At 39.3% G+C, this 27,105-nt stretch overlaps 1 pseudogene; it reads left to right on the top strand.

Annotated features, from left to right (window-relative positions):
* Positions 1-26,379, top strand: LOC108299455 (annotated as a pseudogene).
* The last annotated feature ends 726 nt before the right edge of the window (positions 26,380-27,105 follow it).

The following is a 27,105-nucleotide window of genomic DNA, read 5'->3' as shown; positions in this document are numbered from 1 at the left end:
ATGGTCTCTAGGTACGATGAGACAAAGACTTACAATAAAGAATGCCAACTGAAGGAAATGAACAGGTAACTAACCAGGCATCATTGCCCTCCACTGCCCTCCCCCTTGGCAGATAATCTCTCCTATTCTCTATTTTCCTCATACCTTTTTATGCTAAGGACACAAGATTTGGAGAGACTTACCCCACCATCAAACTCAAGAGAAGACGCTGGAACAAACCTCTAAACTTACAAATTGAAGGAAAAATTTAAATGCAACACCATCTTTAAATTAAGGCATTCCTCATCTTATTTTCCTTTCTATTTTCTTTCCTACTTTTTGTGAACAAATAGCCTTGTTTTATTTGCCTCAGAAAAAGTTGTTTTGCATTCTAAATACTGGATAGGCTGTGCCCAGCCAGACAAAACACATTAGTGTATTGGATTCAGCCAGAGGAACGTTTTGCAAGCCTAGACCATACATGCAAATTCCTTCAGATTTTTAAAAGTCTTATCTCTTTCTTCCAAGTTCCTCAAGAACTCTGTAGAAGACCCTGAATTAGGTTTCATTAGCATCGTTACCTCATTTAATCTCCTCAGCAACAAGTAGGAGAAATAGTATCTTCATTTTACAGAAACACAGACTACAGAGAGGTTGAGTTCCCCCAAAAGCACACAAGCTGGTAGGTGGCAGAGCTAGGCAAGCGTGCTGTGACTTTAAAGTCCATGCACCTAATCCTTAGGGCTGTGCTGCTTCTAGGTAGCAAATGAGGAAAGCAAAAGTAACCTCCTTGTTGAACTAACATTTGGCTGCTGTATCTTCAGGGTGCTACTGTGGCCTGAGGAGCCATGATGCTGTGGGGCAAAGGAGGGAGGGTGACCTGAACACTCTTCCTTCTCCTCATCCCACTCTATGTTTGCATCACATGTCTTTTCTGAGAATCTCTCATTCTCTTTTCCCAGGCTCTAGAAGCAACAGGATTTGGTGGAAAACTAGCAGAATTTTTTCTTCCTATTCTAGTCTATTTTTGGTCATTGTGAGTGTTTAGGTAAGTCCTAATTGTTCTCAGTCTCAAATCTCTAAAACAGAGTAATTATCTCCTATTCTTTCTGAAACAATAAAATGATCACGGTGTATATGAAAGTACTTCATAAATGGGAAAATGATCTATGTAATAGATTGGTTCAAGCTTAAATTTGAAAAGTTGAGAACCAACTAGCAAAAATTCAAGTGTCATAAACTGATTTTTTTTCTCTTCAAGTATTGTACCAAAGGTTCTAAAATGCATTGGTGATATGGGAGGTGGAGTAAAATGGCCAAATAGAAGCCTGCACCCATTGTTCTCCCCGCAGAAACACTAAAGCGAACAACTATCCATATATAAAGCACTTTCATAAGAAGCAAAAATCAGGTGAGTGATCACAGTACTTGGTTTTAACTTCACTGAGATTTAATATCACTGGGAGAGGCACTGAAGAGGGGAGGAAAGACAGTCTTGAATCACCAGTGGCACAGAGATGGCATCTGTGTGCATGGGGGAGGGAGGGCACAGTGATTGTGGAACTTTGCATTAAAACTCAGTGCTGCCCTGTCAAAGCAGAAAGCAACACTGGAAGAACTCAGCTGGTGCCCACAGAGGGAGAATTGAGGCCAGCCCTAGCCAGAGGTAAATTATCCATCCCAGTGTTTAGAACCTGAGTTCCAGCTAGCCCCATCACTGTGGGCCAAAGTGCTCTGGGCTCATAAATAAACTTAGAGGCCAGTCTAGGCCACAAGGACTACAAGTCCCAGGAAAGTCCTGGTGCAGTCCTAATTGGAGCAGGTGAACTTAGGGTGCAGGTGACCTAGTGAGACACTAGTCAGGGCATCCAGAGGAGTGCTTGTGTCATGCCTATTCCAATGCCAGGCAGTCCAGCTCCCAGCCCCAGAAGAGATTCTTTCCATTTGAGGAGAGGAGAGGGAAGAATAAAGAAAACTTTATCTTGCAACTTGGATACCAGCTCAGCCACAGTAGGACAGGGCAGCAGGCAAAGTTCTGAGGCCCCTATCCCAGGTGCCAGCTCCCAGATACACCCTGGGCTAGAAGGGAACCTGCTGCTTTAAAGGAAAGGACCCATTTCTGGCAGGATTCATCACCTGCTGACTAAAGAGCCCTGAATAATCAGCAGTGGTACTCAGGCGGTATCACCGTGCTCCTTGAGTGACATTCAGAGATGTGCTGGCTTCAGGGGTGACTCCAGCCTTTTCTCACCTTAGGTGGCTATGGGGAGGGACCCCTTCTGGTTGAGAAAAAGAGAGGGGAAAGTAAAGGGACTTTGTCTTGCAGCTTACCTACCAGCTTGGCCACAGTAGGGGAGAGGACCAAGTGTGATCTTGGGGTTCCCAATTCTAGGCCATGGCTCTTGGATGACATTTCTGGACCTGCCCTGAGTCAGGAGCTCACTGGCCTGAAGGGAGATGTCAGAGTTCCACCACAGCCTGACTGAAGACCCCTTGGGCCTTGAATGAACATTGGTGGTAGCTAGGCAGTACTCACTGTAGGCCTGGGGCAGTGGTGGCCACAAGGAGAGACTCCCTTGCTTGTAGAAAGGGAAAGAGTGAGAATAACTTCATCTTGTGGCTTGAATGCCAGCTTAGCTGCAGTAGACTAGAGCACCAGGTAGATTCCTAAGGTTTCTGAATCTAGGCCCTGGCTTCTGAATGGCATCTCTCAACCTGCACAGGATCCAGGGAACTTGCTTACCTGAGGAGAGGATACAAGCCTGGTTAGCTTCACAACCTCTGATCTTAGAGCCCTCGGGCCTTGAGCCTTGAGCAAGTGTAAGTGGTAGCCAGGCAGTGACTACAGCAGGACTTTGGTGAGACCCAGTGCTGTGCAAGCTTCAGGTCAGACCCGGCAGAGGCCCAGTGGGGGTGGCCACAGCAGTGCTTGTGTCACCCCTCCCCCAGCTCCAGGCAGCTCAGCACACAGTGAGATACTTTGTTTGAGAGAAATTAAGTAGAGAAGACCAGTCTCTGCCTGCTAATCCAGAGAATTCTTCTATAACTTATCCAAGACCACCAAGGTGGTACCTCTATGAGTCTGCAATAGCCGCAGCATGACTGAGCTTGTGATGCCCTAATGCGGATACCGCTACAGTGACCAAACACTCAGATCACAGCACCAAAGTCTCTTCGAATACCTAAAAAGCCTTCCCAAGAAGGATGGGTACAAACAAGCCCAGACTGCAAAGACTATAATAAATACCTAATTCTCCAATGCCCAGACTCTGACAAGCATCTGCAAACATCAAGACCATCCAGGAAAATATGAGCTCACCAAATGAACTGAATAAGGCACCAGTAGCCACTCCTGGAGAGACAAAGATATATAATCTTTCAGACAAATAAGAAGTAGTAATTTTGAGGAAACAATGAAATTCAAGGTAACACAGAGAAAAAATTCATAATTTTATCAGATAAATTTAACAAGGAAATTGAAATCATTAAAATGAATCAAACAGAAATTCTGAAGTTGAAAGATGTGACTGACATATTGAAGAACGCATGACAGCCTTTTAGCCGAACTGATAAAGCAGAAGAATTAGTGATCTTGAAGACAGACTATTTGAAAATAAACATTCAGCAGAGAAATAAGGAAGAAGAATAAAAAAGAAAGAAACACACCCACAAGATCTAGAAAATACCTTCAAAATGGTAAATCTAAGAGTAATTGGCCTTAAAGAGTAGAGACTTTACAGAGTAGAAGGTAGAAAGTTTATTCAAAAGGATAATGAGAAAACTTCCCAAACTTAGAGAAAGATATCAATATTTAAGTACAAGAAGGTTATAGGACACCAAGCAGATTTAACCCAAATATGACTATCTCAAGACATTTAATAATCAAACTCCAAAAGATCCAGGATAAATAAAGGATCTTAAAAGTGGCAAGAGAAAAGAAATAAATAACATACAATGGAATTCCAATACATCTAGAAGACTTCTCAGTGGAAACCTTACAACGCCAGGAAAGAGTGGCATGAAATATATAAGTGCTGAAAGAAAAAAACAAAAACTTTTATCCTAGAATAGTACATCCAGCAAAAATATCCTTCAAACATGAAGGAGAAATAAAGACTTAGGCAAACAAACAAAGGCTAAGGGAATTCATCAACCACACCTGTTCTACAAGAAATGCTGAAGGGAGTTCTTTAATCTGAAAGAAAAGGAAATTAATGAGCAATAAGAAATCACCTGAAGGTACAAAACTCACTGGTAATAGAAAGTACAAAGAAAAACACAGAATATTATAAAATATTGTAATTGTGATGTGTAAATTCCTCATATCTTGAGAGGAAAAACTGAAAGATGAAGCAAGAAAAAAACTACAACATCATTTCAAGATATAGACAATACAATAAGATAGAAATAAAAGAAACAAAAAATTCAAAAGTGCAAAGACAAATGTAAAGTGTAGTTTGTATCAGTTTTCTCTTCGCTTGTTAGTTTGTTTATGCAATCAGTGCTAAGTTGTCATCAGTTTAAAATAATGGGTTATACGATGTTATTTTCAAGCCTAATGGTAACCTCAAATCAAAAAATGTAAAAACAGATGCACAAAAAATAAAAATCAAGAAGTTAAAACATACAACCATTGGAAATCACCTTCACCAAAAGGAAAGCAGAAAAAAAAAGAAAAGGAAAGAAAAGAAAAGACAAAACTGCAAAATAACCAGGAAATAAATAACAAACTGGCAGTAGTAAGACTTTACTTATGAATAATAGCATTGAATGTAAATGGACTAAGCTCTCCAATCAAAAGAAATAGATTGGCTGGGTGGATTTAAAAACAGGATCCAATTATCTATTGGCTTCAAGAGACACATTTCGCCCGTAATGACACAGAGTGAAAATAAAGAGATGTAAAAAAAAATTTTCATACCAATGGAAACCAAAAAAGAGCAGGAAAAGCTGTAAAATCATATCACACAAAATGTATTTCAGGAAAAAACTACAACAAGAGACAAAAAAGATCACTGTATAATGATAAAGGGGCCAATTCAGCAAGAAGATATAACATTTTAAATATTTATGCGCCCAACACTGGAACACCCAGATATATAGAGCAGTTATTTTTGAGCTAAAGAGAGAAATAAACTCCGATACAGTAATAGCTGGAGAATTCAATACCCCATATTCAGCATTAGACAGAGCATCCAGACAGAAAAATCAGCAGAGAAGCATTGAACTTAATCTGCACTGTAGACCAAATGCACCTAATAGATATTTATAGAACTTTTCATCCAATGACTGCAGGATACACATTCTTCCTCAGCACATGGATCATTCTCGGGAATAAACCATAAGTTAGATCATAAAACAAGCCTTTAAAATTTCAAAAAAATGGAATGTATATGAAGTCTTCTCTGACCACAATAAACAACAAGAGGAATTTGGGGAACTATACAAACATATAGAAATTAAGCAATATGTTTTGAATGACCTTTAGGTCAATGAGAAGAAATTAAGAAGAAAATTTAAAAAATTTCTTGAAACAAATGATAATGAAAGGACAACGTACCAAAACCTTTGGGATACAGAAAAAGCATTACTAAAAGGAAAATTTACCAGTGTAAGCACCCACATCAAAAAATAAGAAAAACTTCAAATATAAAACCTGATTATGCATCTTAAAGAATTAGAAAAGCAATAGCAAACCAAATCCAAAATTAGTAGAAAATAATTAATAAAGATCAGAGCAGTGATAATGAGACAGAGACAAGAAAAACTGTCCAATTGACAAAACCCAAAGTTGGTTTTTTGAAAAGATTAATAAAATCAACAAACCTTTAGTCAGACTAAGAAAAAATGGAAGAAGACCCAGTAAATAAAATCAGAGATGAAATAGGTGACATTACAACTGATACCACAAAAACTCAAAGGATCATTAATAGCTACTATAAGCAACTGTATGCCAATAAATTGGAAAATCTAGAGGAAATGAATAATTTCCTAGACATATACAGCCTACCAAGATTGAACCATAAGGAAATCCAAAACCTGAACAGACCAGTAACAGGTAACAAGATAAAGGCCATAATAAAAAATCTTCCAGCAAAAAATGCCATCAGTGACCTGATGGCTTCACTGTGAAATCTACCAAACATTTAAAGAAGAACTACTACCAATCCTACTCAAACTATTCCAAAAATAGAGGAGACGGGAATACTTTCAAACTCATTCTACAAGGCCAGTTTTATCCTTATACCAAAATCACACAAAGATATATCAAAAAAAGAAAAATGCCAGCCAATAACTCTGATGGACATTCATGCAAAAGTCCTCAACAAAATACTATTGAACCAAATTTAACAATACATTTAAAAAATCATCATAACCAAGTGAGATTTATCCTAGGGATGCAAGAATGGCTCGACATATGCAAATCAATCAATGTGGCACAGCCTATAGACGGAAAGAAGGACAAAAACCATATAATCATTTCAATTGATGCTAAAAAAAGATTTAATCAAATTCAAAATCCCTTTATGGCAAAAAAAAAAAAACTCAAAAACCCATGTATAGAAAATATCTCAACACACTAAAAGCCATATAAGACAGACCCACAGCTAGTATCATACTGAATGAAAAGTAACTGAAAGGTTTTACTCTAAGATCTGAAAAGTGACAAAGAAGTGAAGAAAAAAGAACTCTTGTACACTGTTGGTGGGAATGTAAATTAGTACAGCCACTATGGAGAACAGTATGGAGGTTCTTCAAAAACTCTAAAACTAGAACTACCATATGGTGCAGCAACCCCACTGCTAGGTAAACGCCCAAAAGAGAGGAAGTCAGTATATCAGAGATAACTTCACTCCCATGTTTGTTGCAGTTCTATCCACAATTTCCAGTTTGGAAGCAATCTAAGTGTCTGTCAGTGGATAAATGGATAAAGAAAATGTGGTATATATCCACAATGGAATACTATTCAGCTATAAAAAAGAATAAGACCCATCAATTGTAGTAACGTGGATGGAGGTGGAGTGCATTATATTAAGTGAAATAAGCCAGACACAGAGGACAAATTTTGCATTTTCTCACTTATTCTTGGGAGATAAAATTTAAAGCAATTGAACTCATGGAGATTGAGAGTAGTTTGATGGCTTCCAAAAACTAGGGAGGGAGGTGGTAGATGGGTGGGGGAGTGGCGATGGTTACAGGCACAAAAATATAGTCAGATAGGATGAATAAGATCTAGTATTGATAGCACAACAGGGTGACTATGGTAAACAATAATTTATTGTAAATTTCAGAATAATGAAAAGAATATAATTGGATTGTTTGTAACACAAGAAAAGATAAATGTTTCATGTGATGGATATCCCATTAGTCCAGATGTGATAATCATATACTGTACACCTGAATCAAAATCTCATGTACCCCATAAATATATGCACCTGATATAGACTCACAAAAAAAGTTTCAAAAAGTATTGGTGTTTAAAATGTTAATCAGAGAGGTTTTTCTTAGAAACCATGATCATTGTCAAACCGGTTTTTTTACATTGTGGTTTATTGTATGGTTCTGTATTGTAGCCAGATTAAACAGTGATGAGGCTCAGTGGAAACACCCAGCCGTTCAACACTGTAGCTACAAGAGATGGCATTTAGAAGAAACAGATTGATTCTGCACTGTTCTTAAGGGAGCAGTTGACTTAGCAATTCCGTCTTCTTCTGTGGTTTGAGTTGAGCACAAAAAGAGAGCAAAGTCTGAGGTTATACTTCCTTTAGTCTGTATCTCTCATCAAAATAAAAATAACAAAATGAAGAGACTGCAGAGTACGTGCTCATTCCAAGATTGAGTAAGCAGTTTTAAACTCTGACAGCCCACTCAGAGGGCCCAATTTATTCCAAAAAGTTTTGGGAATGAAATAGGTTCTTCATCCTTGTTTTTAAACAGCAGCCTCTTAGTTAGTCATAAAAACATTCCCTCCAGGTAATAGCTATCATTTTCTTTAATATTATTGTTATGGGCTCTTTGGGGTGTTGCTTTTCTGGCCAGAAACCTGTGGCCGGTGGCGCCTTTGCTCGAGTTTTGCTCAGGCCCACTCAGCCTGGCAGCCTGCACTCAGTTCACGCTACTGGCCTGAATCCCAAGCCTCTAAGGTAGACTGGTGTCAGGCATGGAGCTGCAAGAAGCATGGGGTCTGGCCACTGCGCAGTCAGGCACACCAGCTGCTGCCATGGGGTGAGCAGCTCCCTGTGCCGGCATTGGTGCCAGCTTTCTGCAAGGCTGAAGCTGGACCAGGTGCATTGCAAGCAGCTTCCCCAGCTGGCACCAGGGAATGTGGTGGCACCCAGAAGCCTGGAGATGCCAGGATGCACAGGGACCCAAAGAGGGAATCACAGCCCTGACTCAGGGAGCTCCCAGCTCTTGGCTCCCAAAAGGGCCGCTGCTCTTCTCTCCTTCTCTTTGCTTACAACGTGGCAAGCAAGGGGCATGTTTCAGCCCTGTTTGTGTTATAGCAGCTCTTTTAGCCTTACCATTCAGCAGATTCCAAGTTCTTGTTCTTGGAACAAGATGAGGACCAAGAAGAATGAGGCATGCAGACAAGTGAAGGGTGAACAAGACAAAGAGGAGCTTTATTGAGTAATAGAACAGTTCAGAGAAGCCTGCAGTGGGCAGATCCTCTTCATAGCCAGGGTGTCCCAACAAGTGTTCAGCTCCAAGCAGAGAGGGAAGCTCCTCTCTGCAGGCAGGTCGTCCCAAGTTTTCAGTTCTCAGCAGAGAGGGTACCTCCTCTCTGCAGCTGGTTGTCCCACTGTCTGCAGCTCTTGGCAGAGAGGAGGCCCTAGGGTGGGTGGCTCCTCTCTGCAGCTGGTTGTCCCACTGTCTGCAGCTCTTGGCAGAGAGGAGGCCCTAGGGTGGGTGGCTCCTCTCTGCAGGCAGGTTGTCCCATCATCTGCAGCTCTCAGCAGAGAGGGTAGTTCCAAAGTCCATTGTATCATTCTTATGTATTTGCATCCTCATAGCTTAGCTCCCACGTATCAGTGAGAACATACAATGTTTGGTTTTCCATTCCTGACTTACTTCGCTTACAGTAATAGTCTCCAACCTCATCCAGGTCACTGCAAATGCTGCCAATGGCTGAGTAGTATTTCATTATATATACTATAGTTTCCTTACCCACCCATCTATTAATGGGCATTTGGGTTGATTCCACGATTTTGCAATTGTAAATTGGGCTGCTATAAACGTGCTTATGCAAGTATCTTGTTTAAATAATGACTGTTTTTCCTCTAGGTAGATATCCAGTAATGGGATTGCTGAATCAAATGGCAGTTCTACTTTTAGTTCTTTAAGGGATCTCCACACTGTTTTCCATAGTGGCTGTACTAGTTTACATTCCCACCAGCAGTGTAGAAGTGTTCCATGATCACCACATTCATGCCAACATCTACTGTTTTTTAAATTTTTTTTTATTATGGTCATTCTTGCAGGAGTGAGGTGGTATCACATTGTGGTATTGATTTGCATTTCCCTGATCGTTAGTGATGTTGAGCATTTTTTCATATGTTTGTTGGCCATTTGTATATCTTCTTTTGAGGATTGTCTATTCATGTCCTTAGCCCACTTTTTGATGGGATTGTTTTTTTCTTACTGATTTGTTTGAGTTCATTGTAGAATCTGAATATTATTCCTTTGTCAGATGTATAGATTGTGAACATTTTCTCCCACTCTGTGAGTTGTCTGTTTACTGCTGACTGTTTCTTTTGCCCAACAAAATCTTCTTGGGTTCTTGGTGAACCCAAAAGCAAATGCAATAAAAACAAAGATAAATAGTTGAAATCCTTGCCAATGTCCAGAGTGTTTCTCCAATGTTATCTTGTAGAATTTTTAGACTTCAGGTCTTAGATTTAAGTCCTTAATCCATCTTGAATTGATTTTTGTATGAGCTGAGAGATAAGGATTCAGCTTCATTCTCCTACATGTGGCTTGCCAATTATCCTAGCACCATTTGTTAAAAAGGATGTAATTTTCCCACTTTATGTTTTTGTTTGCTTTGCCAAAGATTAGTTGCCTGTAAGCGTTTGGGTTTATTTCTGGGTTCTCTATTCTGTTCCATTGGTCCATGTGCCTTTATTTATTTATTTATTTACTTATTTATTTGAGACATAGTCTCACCCTGTCACCAGGCTGGAGTGCAATGGCGCCATCTTGGATCACTGCAACCTCCACCTCTCCGGTTCAAGTGATTCTCCTACCTCAGCCTCCCGAGTGGCTGGGATTACAGACATGCGCCACTATGCTCAGCTAATCTTTTGCATCTTTAATAGAGGCAGGGTTTCATGATGTTGGCCAGGCTGGTTTTGAACTCCTGACCTCATAATCTTCCTGCCTCAGCCTCCTAAAGTGCTGGGATTACAGGTGTGAGCCACTACTCCTGGCCTACTTTTTCAAAATTTTTATTTCTGTTTTAAAGTTCCCAGCCCTTTCCGTCTTTCAGAAAATTTATTAAATTCTCTAATTCTTTTACAGCCCACCTTCCTGTCTACCCACATTACCATCATTTTATTGAGTTATCAGAAAATAGAGACAAATGTTTCTATTTATTCCCCATTTGAACAAAAACTATGCCATGGTTTTTTGCTGCTGGATATCTTAGGCAGTGCTTGAAGAACTTTTTCTGCAAAGTGCCTGAGTAAATATTATAGGCTCAACAGGCCATATGCTACCTATGACGACTACTCAAGTCTGTCACTGAATAGCAAAAGCAGCCATGGGGAGTACCTAAATGAACAGGCATAACTTTTGTTAGGATACAAAACAAGTCTCAGCAAATTTTTAAAAATCAAAATTATATCAAGTACCTTCTCAGACCACAATGTATAAAACTAGAAATCCATAAAAAGAGAAACATTGAAACTATACAAATATATGAAAATTAAACAACAGACTCCTGAAAGACCACTGGGTCAAGGAAGAAATTAATGAAGAAATCAAAAGTCTTGAATCAAATGAAAATCAGAACACAACGAATCAAAACCTAGGAGATACAACAAAAGCAGTGCTAAGAGGGGAGTTTATAATAGCAATAAGCATCCACATCAAAAAAGTAGAAATATTTCAAATAAACAATCTAAAAATGCACCTCAGGGAACTAGAAAAGCAAGAAGAAACCAAACTCAAAATTTATAGAAGGAAAGAAATAACAAAGATCAGAGCAGAACTGAACAAAATAGAGACAAAGGATCAACAGAACACAAAATTTGTTATTTAAAAAGATAAGTGAAATTGATAAAATATTTGTTAGACCAATAAAAAATGTCCAAATAAACATAATCAAAAGTGAAAATGGAGACATTACAACTGATATCACAAAAATACAAAAGATCATCAGAGATTACTATGAACAACTACACACTAAAAAACTGGAAAGCCTGGAGGAAATGAATAAATTCCTGGACATATACAACCTACCACAACTGAGTCAGGAAGAAATAGAAAACTTGAACGGACCAATAACAAGTAATAAGATCAAGGTAATAGGCTGAGTGCAGTGGCTCATGCCTGTAATCCCAGGACTTTGGGAGGCCAAGGCAGGCAGATCATGAGGTCAAGAGATTGACACCATCCTGGCCAACATGGTAAAATCCTGTCTCTACTAAAAATACCAAAAAANAAAAAAAAAAAAAAAAAAAAAAAAAAAAAAAAAAAAAAAAAAAAATTAGCTGGGTGTAGTGGCACACACCTCTAGGCCCAGCTACTTGAGAGGCTGAGGCAGGAGAATCACTTGAACCTGGGAGGCAGAGGTTGCAGTAAGCTGAGATTGCGCCACTCACTCCATGTACTCTAGCCTGGCAACTGGGTGAGAAAAAAAAAAAAAAGAAAAACAGATTAAGGTAATAATAAAAAGTCTCCCACCAAAGAAATAGCCAGGAATTGATTGCTTCACAGCTGAATTCCACCAAATATTTTAAAGAAAAACTAACACCAATTTTTAAAGAAAATTTTAAAGAATAACTAACACCAATTTTCCTCAAACTTTTCCAAAATTGAAGAGAAAGGAATTCTCCCTAACTCATTCTATGATGCCAGCATAACCCTGACACCAAAACCAGACAAGGACACAACAAAAACAGAAAACCTACAGGACAATGCCACTGATGAATGTGGATGCAAAAATTCTCCACAAAATATTATCAAACTGTGTCCAACAGCCCATCAAAAAAATAATATACCATAATCAAGTGGATTTATTCCAGGGATAAAAAGGTGGTTCAACTACACAAATCAGTCAATGTGATACATCATATCAATAGGCTGAAGGACAAAAACCATATAATCATCTCAATGGACAAAGAAAAAGCATCTGATAAAATTCAATATCCCAGGGAGTGGCATCAGTAAGCTGGCTGACTAGAGAAGCCTAGAATTCTTCCCCCAACAAGAAGGGACCAAGCCAATGAATAAACAGCTAAGATTTGACTGGACTGTCAAAGGGATAGTGTTAGAGTGCAGGAGATGAATGGGAGATGCACCTGTGCTGATTGGAAGTCTAAAAGAGCAGCATGTAGGTAGCCTCTGCAGCTCTATCTTCCCCACCTAGATCAGACTGGCCTGGACTCAGAAGGGACTTCCCATTGTAGGTAAAAGGTAAGTAAGCAAAAGGTTCTTACCAGCCAGGATTGCCACCGCATATACCTACAGTTTTTACCACAGGTAAATTCCACAGTTCTCACAATTTCTGAGCCCAGTTTGAGGAGTTGCTGGGAATTCACACAGCTGCATTGCTTTAGATTAGGAACATAATGTGTGACTTCCCACTCCTGACCAATCCCCTGTGAGCCAAGCTGTTACAGATATCTCTTTGATATATTGATTTCCTTTCTTTGGGATGTATGCTCAGAAGTGGAATTGCTGGATCATATGGTGATTTTATTTTTAGTGTTTCTGAGGAAACTCCGTGCTGTTCTTCATAGTGGATATTCTAATTTACATTCCCACACACAGTGTACAAGGATTCCTCTTTCTCCATTTCTTCACCAGCATTTATTATATAATAATCTTTTTGATGAAGGCCATTTTAACTGGTGTGAGATGACATCTATTGTGGTTTTGATTTATGTTTCTCTGATGGTTAGTGGTGTTGAGCACATTTTCGTATACCTGCTGGCCGTTTGTCTTCTTTTGAGAAATATCTATTCAGATCTTTTGGTTATAAATTCCTTGTCAGATATATAGTTAGCAAATATTTTCTTCCATTCTGTGAATTGTCTCTTCACTTTGTTGATTGTTTCTTTTGTTATACAGAAGCTTTTCAGCTTGATGTTATACCATTTGTCAGTTTTACATTTTGTTTCCTGTGTTTTTGAGGTCGTACCCCCAAAAATCTGCCAAGACCAAAGTCTTGGAGCATACCCTCAATCTTTTTTTCTAGTTGTTTCATAGATTCAAGTTTTAGATGCAAGTCTTTAATGGATTGTGATTTGTCTTGTTTTTGTGTATAGCGAGAGATAGGGTTCTAGGTTTATTCTTCTGCATATAGTTATCCAGTTCTACCAGCACTGTTTATTAAAATGACTGTCCTTTCCCTATTGTATGTTCTTAGCATCTTCGTTGAAAATGAGTTCCTTGTAAATATCTGGATTTATATCTGAATTATTTATTCTGTTCTATTGGTATGTGTCTGTTTTTATGCTGGTCTCATGCTCATTTGGTTACTATAGCTTTATGTTAATGTTTGAAGTCAGATAGTGTGATGCTTTCAGCTTTGTTCTTTTTGCTCAAAATTGCTTTACCTATTAAGGGTCGTTTGTGGTTCCATATGCATTTTAGGATTTTTTATCTGGTTCTGTGAAGAATATCATTGACATTTTTACAGGAATGTCAATACATCTGTATAAATTGCTTTGAGTATTATATTCACAATACTGATTCTTCTAATCCATGAGCATGGAAAAACTTCCAATTTTTTGTGCGTTCTCTTCAATTTCTGCCATCACTGTTTTACTGTTTGTTTGTTTGTTTGTTTGTTTGTTTTTTATATAGATCACTCACTTTTTGATTAAATTGATTCCTATGTATTTTATGTTTTTTTTTTCTTTCCAATTTTTAGGGTCAAGGAATACACGTGCAGGTTTGTTACATGGGTAAATTACATGTTGTGAGTGTTTGGTGTACAAATACTTTTGTAACCCAGATAATCAGCATAATACTCAATAAATAGTTTTCCATTTCTCACCCTCTTCCCACCCTCCACCCTCAAGTATGCCCAGTGTCTATTGTTTCCTTCTTTGTATCTATGTGTACTCAGTGTTTAGCTCTCATTTATAAGTGAGAACATGCGGTATTTGGTTTTCTGTTACTGTGTATTTGGTTTTCTGTTTCTGTGTTAATTCACTTACAATAATGACCTCCAGTTCCATCCATTTTGCTGCAAAGGACATGATCCCATTCTTTTTTATAGCTGTGTAGTATTCTATGATGTATATGTATCACATTTTCTTTATTTATCCTACTGTTGATGGGCATATAGGTTAATTCCAGGTCTTTGTTATTATGAATAGTGCTTCAGTGAACATATGCATGCGTCTTTATGACAGAACAATTTATATTCCCTTAGGTATATACCAAGTTATGATATTGCTGAGTCAAATAGCAGTTCTATTTTAAGTTCTTTGAGAAATCTTCAGGCTGCTTTCCACAATGGCTGAACTAATTTACATTCCAACCAGCAGTGTATACATGTTCCCTTTTCTCCACAATCTCACAAGAATCTGTTATTCTCCACTTTTTTATAATAGCCATTCTAATTGGTGTGAGATAGTGTCTCCCTGTGGTCGTGATTTGCATTTCCCTAATGATTAGTGATAGTGAACCCTTTTTCCTGTGCTTGTTGCCCACCTGTATGTCTTCTTCTCAAAAGTGTCTGTTCATGTCTTTTGCTCAATTTTTAACAGGGTTATTTGGGTTTTGGTTGTTGGTTTGTTTACATGCAAACATTTTTTCCCATTCTTGGTTGTGTGTTTACTCTATTGATAGCTTCTTTTAATATGAAGATTCTTTTTAATTTAATTAAGTTCTGCTTACCAATTTTTGTTTTTGTTGTAACTGCTTTTGGAGTCCTTGTCATGAAGTCTTTGGCAGGGTTGATATCCAGAATAGTATTTCCTAGGTTTTCTTCTTGGATTTTTATAGTTTTGGGTTGGACATTTAAGTCTTTACTCTCTTGAGTTAATTTCTGTATATGGTGAAAAGCAAGGGTCCAGTTTCAATCCTCTGTATATGGCTAGCCAGTTGTCACAACACCATTTATTGAATAGGGTGTCCTTTCGCCACTGCTTGTTATTGTTGGCTTTGTCAAAGATTAGATGGTTGTAGGTGTGAGGCTTTATTTCTCTGTTCTCGCTTGTTTCATTGGTCTATGTGTCTGTTTTTAAACAAGTACTATGCTGTTTTAGTAACTGTAGCCTTGTAGTATAGTTTGAAATTGGGTATTCTGATGCTCCTAGCTTTGTTCTTTTCCTTTAGGGTTTATTTGGCTATTCAGCCTCTTTTTTAGTTCCAAATGAATTTAGTAATTTTTTTGAATTTTGTGAAAAATGCCATTGATAGTTTGATAGAAATAGCATTGAATCTGTAAACAGCTTTGGGCAGTATGGCCATTTCAACAATATTGATTCTTCTTATCCAGGAGCATGGAATATTTTTCCATTTGTTTGTGTTATCTCTAATTTCTCTGAACAGTATTTTGTAATTCTCATTGTACAAATATTTCACTTCCCTGGTTAGTTGTGTTTGTGGATATTTTATTCTTTTTTTTTTTTTTTTTTGGCTATTTTGAAGCCACGGAAGCATTAGTAGCATTTCTATACACCAATAATGTCCAAACTGAGAGCCAAGAGAACTTGATTTAGTTCTCAGCTTGGACATTATTGGTGTATAGAAATGCTACTAATTTTTGTACATTAATTTTGTAGCCTGAAACTTTGCTGAAGTTGTTTATCAGATCTAGGAGCCTGTAATAGTCAGGGTTCTCTAGAGGAACAGAAGTAATAGGATAGATGTAAATATAAATAAAGGGGAGTTGATTAAGGAGTATCGACTTACACAATTACAAGGTGAAGTCCCACAATAGGTCGTCTTTAAGCTGAGGAGTAAGGAAGCCAGTTTGAGTCCCAAAACTTCAAAAGTAGGGAAGCTGACAGTGCAGCCTTCAGTCAGTGTTTGAAGGTTCAAGAGTCCAAAAGCTGAAGAACTTGTAGTGTGATGTTCAAAATCAAGAAGCATCCAACATGAGAGAAAGATGTAGGCTGGAAGACTAAGCCAGTCCAGTTTTCCCATGTTCCTCCACCTGCTTTTATCCTAGCCTCTCTGGTAGCTGCTTAGATGATGCCCACCCAGTTTGAGGGTGTGTCTGCCTCTCCCAGTCCACTGACTCAAATGTTAATCTCCTTTGGTAACACCCTCACAGACACACCCAGGAACGATACTTCGCATCCTTCAGTCCAATCAAATTGACACCCAGTATTAACCATCACAGAGCCTTTGGGCAGAGACTGGGATTGTCTAGGTATAGAATCATATTGTCTGTAAAAAGAAATAGTTTGACTTTCTCCCTTTCTATTTGGATGCCTGTTATTTCTTTCTCTTGACTGATTGCTCTGGCTAGGATTTCTGGTATTTTATATCCTTTGTAGCTATTACAAATGGGATTGTTTACTTGATTTCTTTTTCAGATTGTTCACTGTTGGTATGTATAAATGCTACTAATTTTTGTATATTAATTTTGTATACTATAACTTTACAGAATTATTAGTTCTAACCACTTTTTTTTGGTGAAATCATTATGTCTTTCTAAGAATAAGATAATGCTCTGTGCATAAGGCTAATTTGACTTTTTCCTTTATAGTTTGGATGCCCCTTTATTACTTTCTCTTGCCTAATTGCTCTGGCCAGGACTTTCAGTATTATGTTGAATAAAACTGGGGAAAGTAGGCATTCTAGTATTATTTTGAATCTTACAGGAAAGGCCTTAAATGTTTCCCCACTCAGTACAATAACAGACCCTTTAGAGAGAAAGGATTTGGGGATATAGGTATGCTGCAAACACCACAGGAAGGAGATGATGGCATCAGAGAAAAGCCATATGAATATCCCAGCTGGGGGTTGGCAGCGGATGTGTCCAAACTTAGAAGTGAATCAGGAGAGCTTTAAAGGCTAAAACCCACTTCAACAGGGCATGTTGGAGCCATAGCCCATCCCTACGCACAGCACTCCAGATCAGCAACTATGGACGACCAAGCAGGTGATTGCCACATCACTCAGGTTACATAAGTAGGGATATAGTCACGCGTTTCAAGATGCCAAAGGAACCAGCAACTAGAAGAGGGAAAAGGGAAAGCTCCATAAAGAGCAAATAATGCCTCCTTCCTAAAGGAGAAAGACTGGGACTGGATAGTTGGATCTTGCCAATGCTGGAGTCATGGGGAAAATCTTCAAATTAAATTTTGTGAGTTAATTTTTTAAAATGAACAGAAATGAATCCTTTAAAATGAAACAAACCCTGGCATGGTTGCTCATGCCTATAATTCCAGCACTTTGGGATACCAAAGATGAAGGATTGCTTGAGCCTAGAACTAGCCTGGGCAACATAGTGAGGCCCAGTCTCCACAAAAAAAAAAAAAAAAAAAAAAAAAAAAAAAAAAAAAAAAAAAAAAAAAAAAAAAAAAAAAAAAAAAATTACCCTTCTCCTCTCTGCAACAATCTCTCTAGCTGGCAAAAACACAGGGGATCCATTATCTTCACCTCCCAGAAACCACAGACAGCCCTGACCCTCCCTCTTACCCCACTCCTAACCTGGCAGTTCCTGAGATAGCAGGTCACCCAATTTGCTTTCCCCCTATTTAAGGAGAAAAAGAAAGATTGACAAGCCCCTGCTTAAGCAGACATTTTAAAAATAAGTATCTATTTTCCTCTCTTTCAGACAGCACCATGCCTTATGAAGATTCTTTTGGCACCTCCAGCTCTTTGGCTTCCTGGGAGCAAACATCTCTCTCTCTGTGCCAACTGTACCTTCTAAGACAGGCTGCCTTAAACGCTCTCTGCAGGAAGGCATGGAGTACCCAGAGAAGACAGCTGGCTCTGAGTGGTCTCTCTCTAGTTAGTCTTTTGGGAAATAGTTGGCTTTAAACATAGATGCTTTCTTGAATTTAAAATTTGAACCATGTAATGACTTTTGTTCATAGCTTTGAGCCACTGAAATTCCAACATGAAAAATTCCAAACAACATTCTATTACGTACACATATACAATAAGTTCGAAAGGCATTTCTAAAATTGTTCTAATTGTGATAACAAAATCTCAGTTTAAGCAATAGAGTGTCCTACCTGAGAATTCCAAGAAGAGAACCTGCACATTATGCAGAGGCAGCACTTACCAATGAGTCCCCAGAGATTAGAGGATTTCCCGGCTCTGTTAGAGGATTAGTGTTCTATTTATGCTTCCTGTCTCACCATTTCAACATATGCTCAACATTGGTTTTTACAGGGACCATTTATACTTTACAAACTATATCCAAGAATAAGAGACAGAAAGAAGTTGTAATGAAATGCAAAATATTATGATTCTCAAATTGTCTAGATTGAGCCTTCAAGAAAACATGCAAAAAAGGAATATTTGCTAACTTTCATTCCTAAAACAATCAAGTGATAATATTTTTAAAGCATCATAATTTGAATGCCCAAAGATTTTTAAAAAATATTCAGCTTTACTTATTTTGCTTTTTTGTGCTAATAAAATAAAAATGATTTAATGTTTATTCTTCTTTTACAAAGTTTGAATGACTGTAGGAATCACATTTTGATAATTTCTTTTGATTACTACTTGATGTGATCTGAGACTGTTATTTATTTATTTAGAGATGGGGTCTTGTTCTGTCACCAAGGCTGGAGTGCAGTGGTGTGATCTCAGCTCACTGCAACCTCCGCCTCCTGGGTTCAGGTGATTCTCCTGCCTCAGTCTCCCAACTAGCTGGGACTACAGGTATGTGCCACCAAGCCTGACTAGTTTTGTATTTTTAGTAGAAATGGGGTTTCACCATGTCGGCCAGGCTGGTCTTGAACACATGACCTCAGGTGATCCGCCTGCCTCGACCTCCCAAAGTGCTGGTATTACAGGTGTGAGCCACTGCATCCGGCCTGAGACTTCTTATTTTAACCATCTACTTAAATAGAAATGTGCAGGACAGGTTATTAGCTCTAATCATTGTTCCATCAACTCATCATTTTAAAGCAGTTTCATCTGCTCTTGAAGAAAGCTGTCTCATGTTAAGTAACAGACTCCCTCTAGTGGATAAAGATGAGAGGAGCGGACTGAGTATTTTTGGTTTTTGTTTTGGATTCCCCCAAAACTAGACTTTGTTAGGTTCAATTTATCAAGGCCCCAGCAAGCAGTGTATGAACTTCTTTGTAGTTTAATTTCATCTGCATTGTTGCCTTTTATTTCCATCATGGTTCTCTTCATCCTTAAAGTTATTCGGCCAATAAATATTTATTGGATGCCGGCGATGTGTCAGGCATATTTCCATGCACTGGAGATATAGCCGTGAGAGAACAAAACAATTTGAAATCCTGTCTTTGGGAAACTTAAAACAATAACAGATTATGATAATCATGTGCTTTCTACATGCCAGATTACGTTCTTAGTGGTTTGCAATTATTATTGAACGGAGTCTTCCCAACAACCACGTTTGACAACTGAGAAGCTAAGAAACTTGGCCCAGCTCACACAGATACTGACAGACCAGAACACCTCAGGAACTTCTCTGACCATCTGGCCAGTTACAGACAACCCAGAAATTCTGAGTGGCCCTGTCCTGATTTTCACTGTGGTATAATTTTTTTTCATTGTCTGTCTTCTCCAACTAACATCATTATAACCCTAGGACCTGAAACTTGCCACTGGGTTCTCCAGAAACACCTGGCTAAATGATTTAAGGATAATGAGATAAATGAGCAGAGAGTCAAACTCTGGACTAACTGACACCAAAGCCCTTCTCACCAATGTCTCTACTGCCTGCATCAGTGTCCAGAAAGCAGAAAGCAACCACTTTCTGGAAGGCTGAGTTGAATTATTTCAGAGCTATATGTTGGCTCCCTTTTCTTAAGGAGTAGGTGAAGAAAATGCATCTAATAAGATCTGATTCTGTAGAAGATTTAAAAATCTTTAGCCCTTTTCCTGTTTGGAAAAAAAAATGCAGCTCACTACCAGTGCTCATTTAATTTTACATAAATGTGCTCTTTGAGGCTGAAGCAAATCTGACTGATTTTCAATGTAGACATAAAATGTAAAAATTGTTCTTCAAATTATTTCTAAACAGAACTGATATGAGAACTCTCTGAATCATCAGAATTGTCTATTTTGGAAAACTTGGATTCATCAAGTGAATCTTTGGCCAACAACTGTTTGAGAACAATGGTAGGAATGCCACGTTTTTTCGGATTTGACATTTTCAGTGATCGAGAATTACTACATTTTGTAAATGAAAATACCACCTCTGAAGACAGAATGCTGTAAATAGAATGATGGATTTTGTTTCCAAAGTCACTATGCCAGAGAGATGTGAAAATAATAAAAGTGAGATACTTCCCGGAAGTTATCTCAGAGTAAATGCATCTGCTAGCGCCACTGGCGAGTAGCCTTGGGGAGAACGGGAAGAGGGTTAAACAGGTTCTTATTCACCAACTCTCCTGGGTTTTACCATTACAAGAAACAGGGAGAAGCCAAAGTGGCTTCACTCTTGCAGGAATGTATTCGCCTAAAAGGACCTATTCTGCTGTGGGCAGCTACCAAAAATGACAATCAGAGAGGGACAGACTCAAAACCCACTAGAGATATCATCTACAGGAATTTGGCAATGATTAGGGAAATGGTGATGCAGGACCAGATGTGGAAATTAGTTCTTTTGGGGACATGATGAACTTTAAGCAAGTATAGGAAGTCCAGGTAGAGATGGCCAGAGGGCAGCTCTAAGAGCCACCTGAGCTTGGAAATGGAGAATTAGAAAGATTAAGAGTTGTAGAAGAGGTGACTGCATAAAGGCAGAAGGATAAGATAATTTATAAACAATTCTCTTTAGAGGATCTTAGTGTGGATCCATCCTATTGAAGATTGATCAAGGAAGTTGTCATATGAGCTGGGCAGAAAGGAGTTGCCCTTGAGGTTGCAGGTCAAGATCCCACCACTTGCACTGCAGCCTAGGCGAGAGAGCCAGACCTTGTCTCAAAAAAAAAAAAAAAAAAAAGGAAGGAACCATTTTAAAGCATGTTGAGAAAGTATTTTTTGAATGGGTGACGGGCCTTTTAATCTTTCAGGAATACATATAAGCATAAGCACTTAGCTTGTATGCGGAAGGTGTGTGAAACTCAAAGTTGCTGATATCCACTTCCTTGTCTTCAGCCAGGGCTGTCACTGCATCTAGCACGGCTCTGATGAGACAGTGCAGCGTTCCTGATGGCAGAGCACACTGCCTTCTGATAGACTGGGTTACGCTACCAAAAATGACAATCAGGGATTTTTTAAAAATGGGGTTGTTAAATCGATTTTATATTATTACTTTTTAATCTTCTAAGTATTTGTCACAGGACTTTAAAAGCATATACTTCCCTCCCATTCTTTCTCCTCTTTTGGCTTAATAGTTGTTAACACATTTTTCATAATTAGCACCTGTACATTTGATTGCAGACAAATTGGTGATACTTCTAAACTATAACTATAAATCTCTAGAATTCTGTGAATTTCAACATTATTTGAAGTAGTTCTTCACTTATATATACGTGTGTTGTAAATGTGTAAAATACTTTTAGCTTAGGAAGTCTTCCAGAATACAAACTACTCCCAGTTAGATATCAGTGAGTTTGAATTATGATAAAATGTTGACAATGTTAAGTGTTTAATTTTATATAACAAGCTTATTAAATACATTTTTGTGGAAAAAAAAAGTAAATGAGGTGCTCTTGCATGTGCAGCAAAACCTGCTGTGAGTAGAACCCACTGCCGGTATAAAGAAGCCCATTTGCATGGTACTATTTTGTTATTTTATAGTAGTTATTTCATCAATCATTATATGCCCTGTACCATTATTTGCCACTAACCAAGTAACTTAAGAGTGTAACAGCTATCATTCAAATCTATTAACCTTTCCTTGCATGTTTAAAAGTCATTAGCAGCATTCTGGCCAATTGCAGAATGGTAAATATTGAAAGAGTTATCTTGCCATTTGAAGTGTTTTCTGGCTAGAATAAATATTTGTCCAGGTTGTAGCACTGCCTGGATAATCACGGTAAAAAGGCAGGATCAACCTCCAGTGCTGAAACAAGCAGGAGAAATTAGTAGGGACAGGAACAAGTTTTATGGTGGACCTCTCTTAACCTACTCTTTAGGTTTGTATTTTAAAGGGGAATTATCATTGTCTGCTCACATTACACAAGGCATTAGTAAAGCAAACCACAAAAAGCAAATGAAAAAAAAAAGGTTATTTTAGGACAACAGTTTAAAACGCCCACATGCGCACACGCGCGCGAGCGCGCAATAAGCCTGAATATTGCCAATCAAGAGGCTCAGCCTGTCATTCAAACTTCATTAAATTCACAGAGGTGGTTCTTCCCTCCTTGTTGAGCTTTTTCTGTACATGGAGTTTTGAAAGATAAGCTTGTCAATTGATTCTCTGCAGTTCTTTCTTCATTTCACCCTGATTGTTTTCTTCCACAGTCAAATTATGATGATAACTGACAACCAACATCTTACTGAGAGAGATCAAGATACCAGTTTCCGGTGGGTTAAAGTGCTTTTAGAGTCACTATTTTTATTTTATATGTAACAACTTCCTTGCTAAACCTTTCTCCAAGAGGTGAGATCTACACTAAGTAGATCCTCTGAGGATTCCTCTGATTTCTGATGTCTGATTTCATCTCTCTGCTTTACTGCAAACACCTCCTGTCCCGCAGTGCTAACTATCACCTCTCAGCAGACAACTGCCGGTCTTTCTAATTCTCCTTCCCACACTCAGCTGATGATTCCAGCTGCCCCCTGGGTATCTCTACCTTGATTTCCTACTCTTACTTAAATCTCAACATGAGCCAAGAAGAACTCATCCCCAAATCTGCTCCTGCGTCACCATCTCCCTCTTACATCTCCATCCAGCGTCTTACATCTCCATCCAGCTGTGCAATCTAAGGCAGCCACATCACCTCTGTGAAACTCAGTCAACTCATCTACAAATAAGGCTGAATTATTAGATGATCTTTGATCATGTCTAAGATGCATAAAACTCAGTGATGATATTTTCAAAAGGAAAAAAGAAACAGTAGGCAATAAAGTATCTGTTATTCAAAACTAACAGATTTTGTTGAATAACAACAAAAGTTACGATCTTTAGTGCAACCAACTACAATAAAGGTTAGAGAAATGCCATTTAGTACGGTGTTAACTATATTAAAGACCTCAAAACTCCAGCTTTTCTTAAAATTGTAAACATAAAAGTAAGGATAAATATTTGCTTTTAATTTCTTCATTTATGAAACCGTGATTATAGAAGGACTCTGAGGTTTGGAGAGTAATAGTGGCATGCTGATTTTGAAACTCCCCATTATGCACACGAAAAATAAAATAAAATCCTAAGGAGGACAAATGAAACCCACAAGACCTATTCTTTCAGCATTTCTAGGAATCAGAAAACACAAATCTCAAACTACCTGTAAGTACAAGAGCAAACAAATTAATTCTAACAGAATAGAGGAGAAGAGGCAGAAAAGACTTTGTGAGGGAGAGCAGGGAGGAGCTGAGGACCCAAAGGGAGCACAGAAAAAAACACCCTCAGAAAAGAGTAAGTGAGACAATAAACACCAAACACTGAGCACAGATCAGCACTTGATAATGCACAGTCCAGCTGCCTCAGAGAAACTGTGATTCTGGAGGAGAATCAGGTAAGACAGAAGAGGTGGTACCTCTTGGAGACCAAGAAGTGAAGGAAAAGTTGAAACTAAGAGTGAAAAATTAAGAATCTCGCAGAAATCAATGATAAACAAGACAAGCCAACCCTGCCTACTACCGCCACTCAACAGATGTTATAAAGGAAACTGCACAGAAGGGCAGGACTGACAAAATACAGAACCAAGGAGCCCTGATAATCAAATGAATCAAAACAGGAAAAAGTAGAAACATCCACACAAACCTACTGCAAAGCATCAGACATTGCTAATAAAAATGGGTTTCTTTTTGTTCTGAAGTCTCTCAAAAAAACCAACAATGTGAACCATGAGAATACAGGGATGCAGGGAGGGGAATATCACACACCAGGGCCTATGAGGGGATAAGGGGCAAGGGGAGGGAAAGCATTAGGACAAATACCTAATGCATGCAGGGCTTAAAACCTAGATGATGGGTTCATAGGTGCAGCAAACCACCATGGCACACATATACTTATGTGACAAAACTGCATGTTCAGCACATGTAACCCAGAACTTAAAGTAAAATAAAATTTTTTTTAAATTGCTGCTATAACACATCAATAGGAAATAAAAAACAGCATTCTATCTTTTACAACAACAACACAAAAACAATGAAGCAGAAGAAATCTGAAACATCATTACAATCTGAGTTAAATATCCTCGAACAAATACTTGTGGTTGTGAATATAAAAAAGAAAATTGTTAAATCAGAAATACAGAGCCTAAAAGCAGAAATGAACCTAAAAATTAAATTAAAAAAAAAAGATAAGTGAACTCAGGAAAGAAATGGGAAGAAAATGAAGAATAAATTACAAGGTGCCCAGAGGGGAATGGATGCAAAAAAAAAACTTAAAGGAAATCAGGAAGACACAAGGAGATGGAATATTTTTACTGGTGTCTCTGAAGAAGAAAATGATAACCGAAGTACAGTAATATTTAAAACTATATCTCAATAAAAATTTTCCATAAGTAAAGAAGATATGTATCTACACATTAAATAGAAAAATGATACAGAATAAGCAATTCTAAAATATCCTTGTAAAACTATTAGTTAAGACTTTAGGATCATGGTAATGGAATGAATGAATTTGTATGTGAGCAGACATGAGTTCCGGGGTCAGGGGTGAATGCTATGGTTTGAGTGTTTATATCCTCCAAAGTTTATGTTGAAACTTAATCTCCAGTAGCAGTATTGAGAGGTGGGGCCTTTAAGAGAAGATTGGGTTACATGGGCTCTGCCTTTGTGAATGGGTTAATCCATTCATGAATTAGTAATTCATTGAGTTATCATGGGAATATGACGTCTTGTGTTATCATGGGAATACAGCTTTATAAGAACAGAAAGAGAGACCTGAGCACCCACACTCTGCCCTCCTGCCATGTGATGCCCGGTGCTACCTCAGAACTCTACAAAGAGTCCTCACCAGCATGAAGGCCCTTACCTAATGTCACCAGCAAGAAGGCCCTTACCTAATGCAGCCCCTCGACCTTCAGCTTCTCAGAAATAAACTCTTTTTCTTTACATTTTACCCAGTTTCAGGTATTCTGTTATAAGAATCAACTACGGCATGAACCCCATTGACCTGTTTGAAGGTGGGAACATGATGCAGGTGAGATGCCTCTTCTTGCCCTGGCAGGGAACGCCAAGACTAAGGGGCTGCAGAGCGCGGTGGACATCACCGTCAAGTACTTGGAAAAGCAGAAGCGGAACTTCAATGATGCCACCATGAAGGCCCGCCAGTGTGTCGTTGGGCTGCAGACGGGAACCAACAAATGTGCCAGCCAGTCTGGCACGACTGCATAAGGCATGAGGAGGCAGCTCTACAACTCCAAGAACCACATCCTGTCCCCCATGGACCACTCCACCATCAGCCTCCAGATAGGTACAAACAAGTATGCCAGCCAGGTGGGCATGATGGTTCCTGGGACGAGGTGGCATATCAATGACACCAAGCTGGGAACTGACAAGTGTGACAACTCCTCCATGTCCCTGCAGATGGGCTACATGCAAAGCGCCAACCAGAGTGGTCAGGTATTCAGCCTGGGCCAGCAGGTACAGGACCACAAGTACTGCCCACAAAGCACGGAAGCCAATGGGGCTCCCTTGGGCCACAGCGACTGTCCAGACCCAAGGGAAGTCCCTGAATATCCCTCTTACTACCAGGAGGAGGCCGGCTACGGAGGCTCCCAGCATGCTCTCTCCCCACATGGTCTCCCCGTCTGGGTTTTGGGATTTTTCTGTTTTCACCTTTTTTTTCCTTGTACAGTGCTGCCAATCAACCGAGGGTCTATGAGTGGCATTGTGGGATCAGGCAGCAGGGCTTTTTCCCCCGCCTTGGTCCTTCACAGGACTGAGCCACCGGGCTATGGGAGAAGGGGTCAAGGTCATATCCCGATACGTGTAGGGTGAGGGTTCCTGCTGGCACGTCCAGGCTGTGGGCCGAGCTCAGCTGGAGAGAAAAGACCTGGGCTTGGAGGGAACTGGTCCTCAAAGGTTTTTGGTTGCCTCGCCTCTTCCCCCTTTCGTTAGCAGATCAGTTTGTGGTTTCAGTACCCATAAAAGTTTCAGGAAGTATTAACAAAAGAAATATACACTTTTTTCCCCGAGGAATGGGGTGGGGACAGTGAAGAGGGTGCTGGGAAATAAGTCCCCTGGAAAGGGGGCCTGGCCACGTTGCTAGATATCTCAGGCTCCCAAGTGGCTGGATTTCCCTAGGACCCTCAGGCCAACAGATCTCAGACCCTCAGACCTGTCCTGGGGCCCAGTGGGGAAAGTGAGGCCTGTACAAGGAAGTGGAATTCCAAGTTGTTGGGGCTAAGCCTGACCTTGTCTCCATGCTAAGCACCCCCAGGTGGTCTCAGTAGGTTTTTATAGTTGTTGTTGTTGCCCAGGCTGGAGTGCAGTGGAGTCGTCTTGGCTCACTGCACCTTCACCTCCTGGGTTCAAGGGATTCTCCTGCCTCAGCCTCCAAGTATCTGGGACTGCGGGTGCTCCACCATGCCTGGCTAATTTTTGTATTTTTAGTAGAGACACGTTTCACCATGGTGGCCAGGTTGGTCTTGAATTCCTGGCCTCAGGTGATCCACCGGCCTTGGCCTCCCCAAGTGCTGAGATTTCAGGTATGAGCCACCATAC

Source organism: Cebus imitator, unplaced genomic scaffold (genome assembly GCF_001604975.1).
Source record: "Cebus imitator isolate Cc_AM_T3 unplaced genomic scaffold, Cebus_imitator-1.0 Scaffold22, whole genome shotgun sequence".
Taxonomy (NCBI): Eukaryota; Metazoa; Chordata; class Mammalia; order Primates; family Cebidae; genus Cebus; species Cebus imitator.
This window is presented reverse-complemented; position numbering and strand designations above follow the sequence as displayed.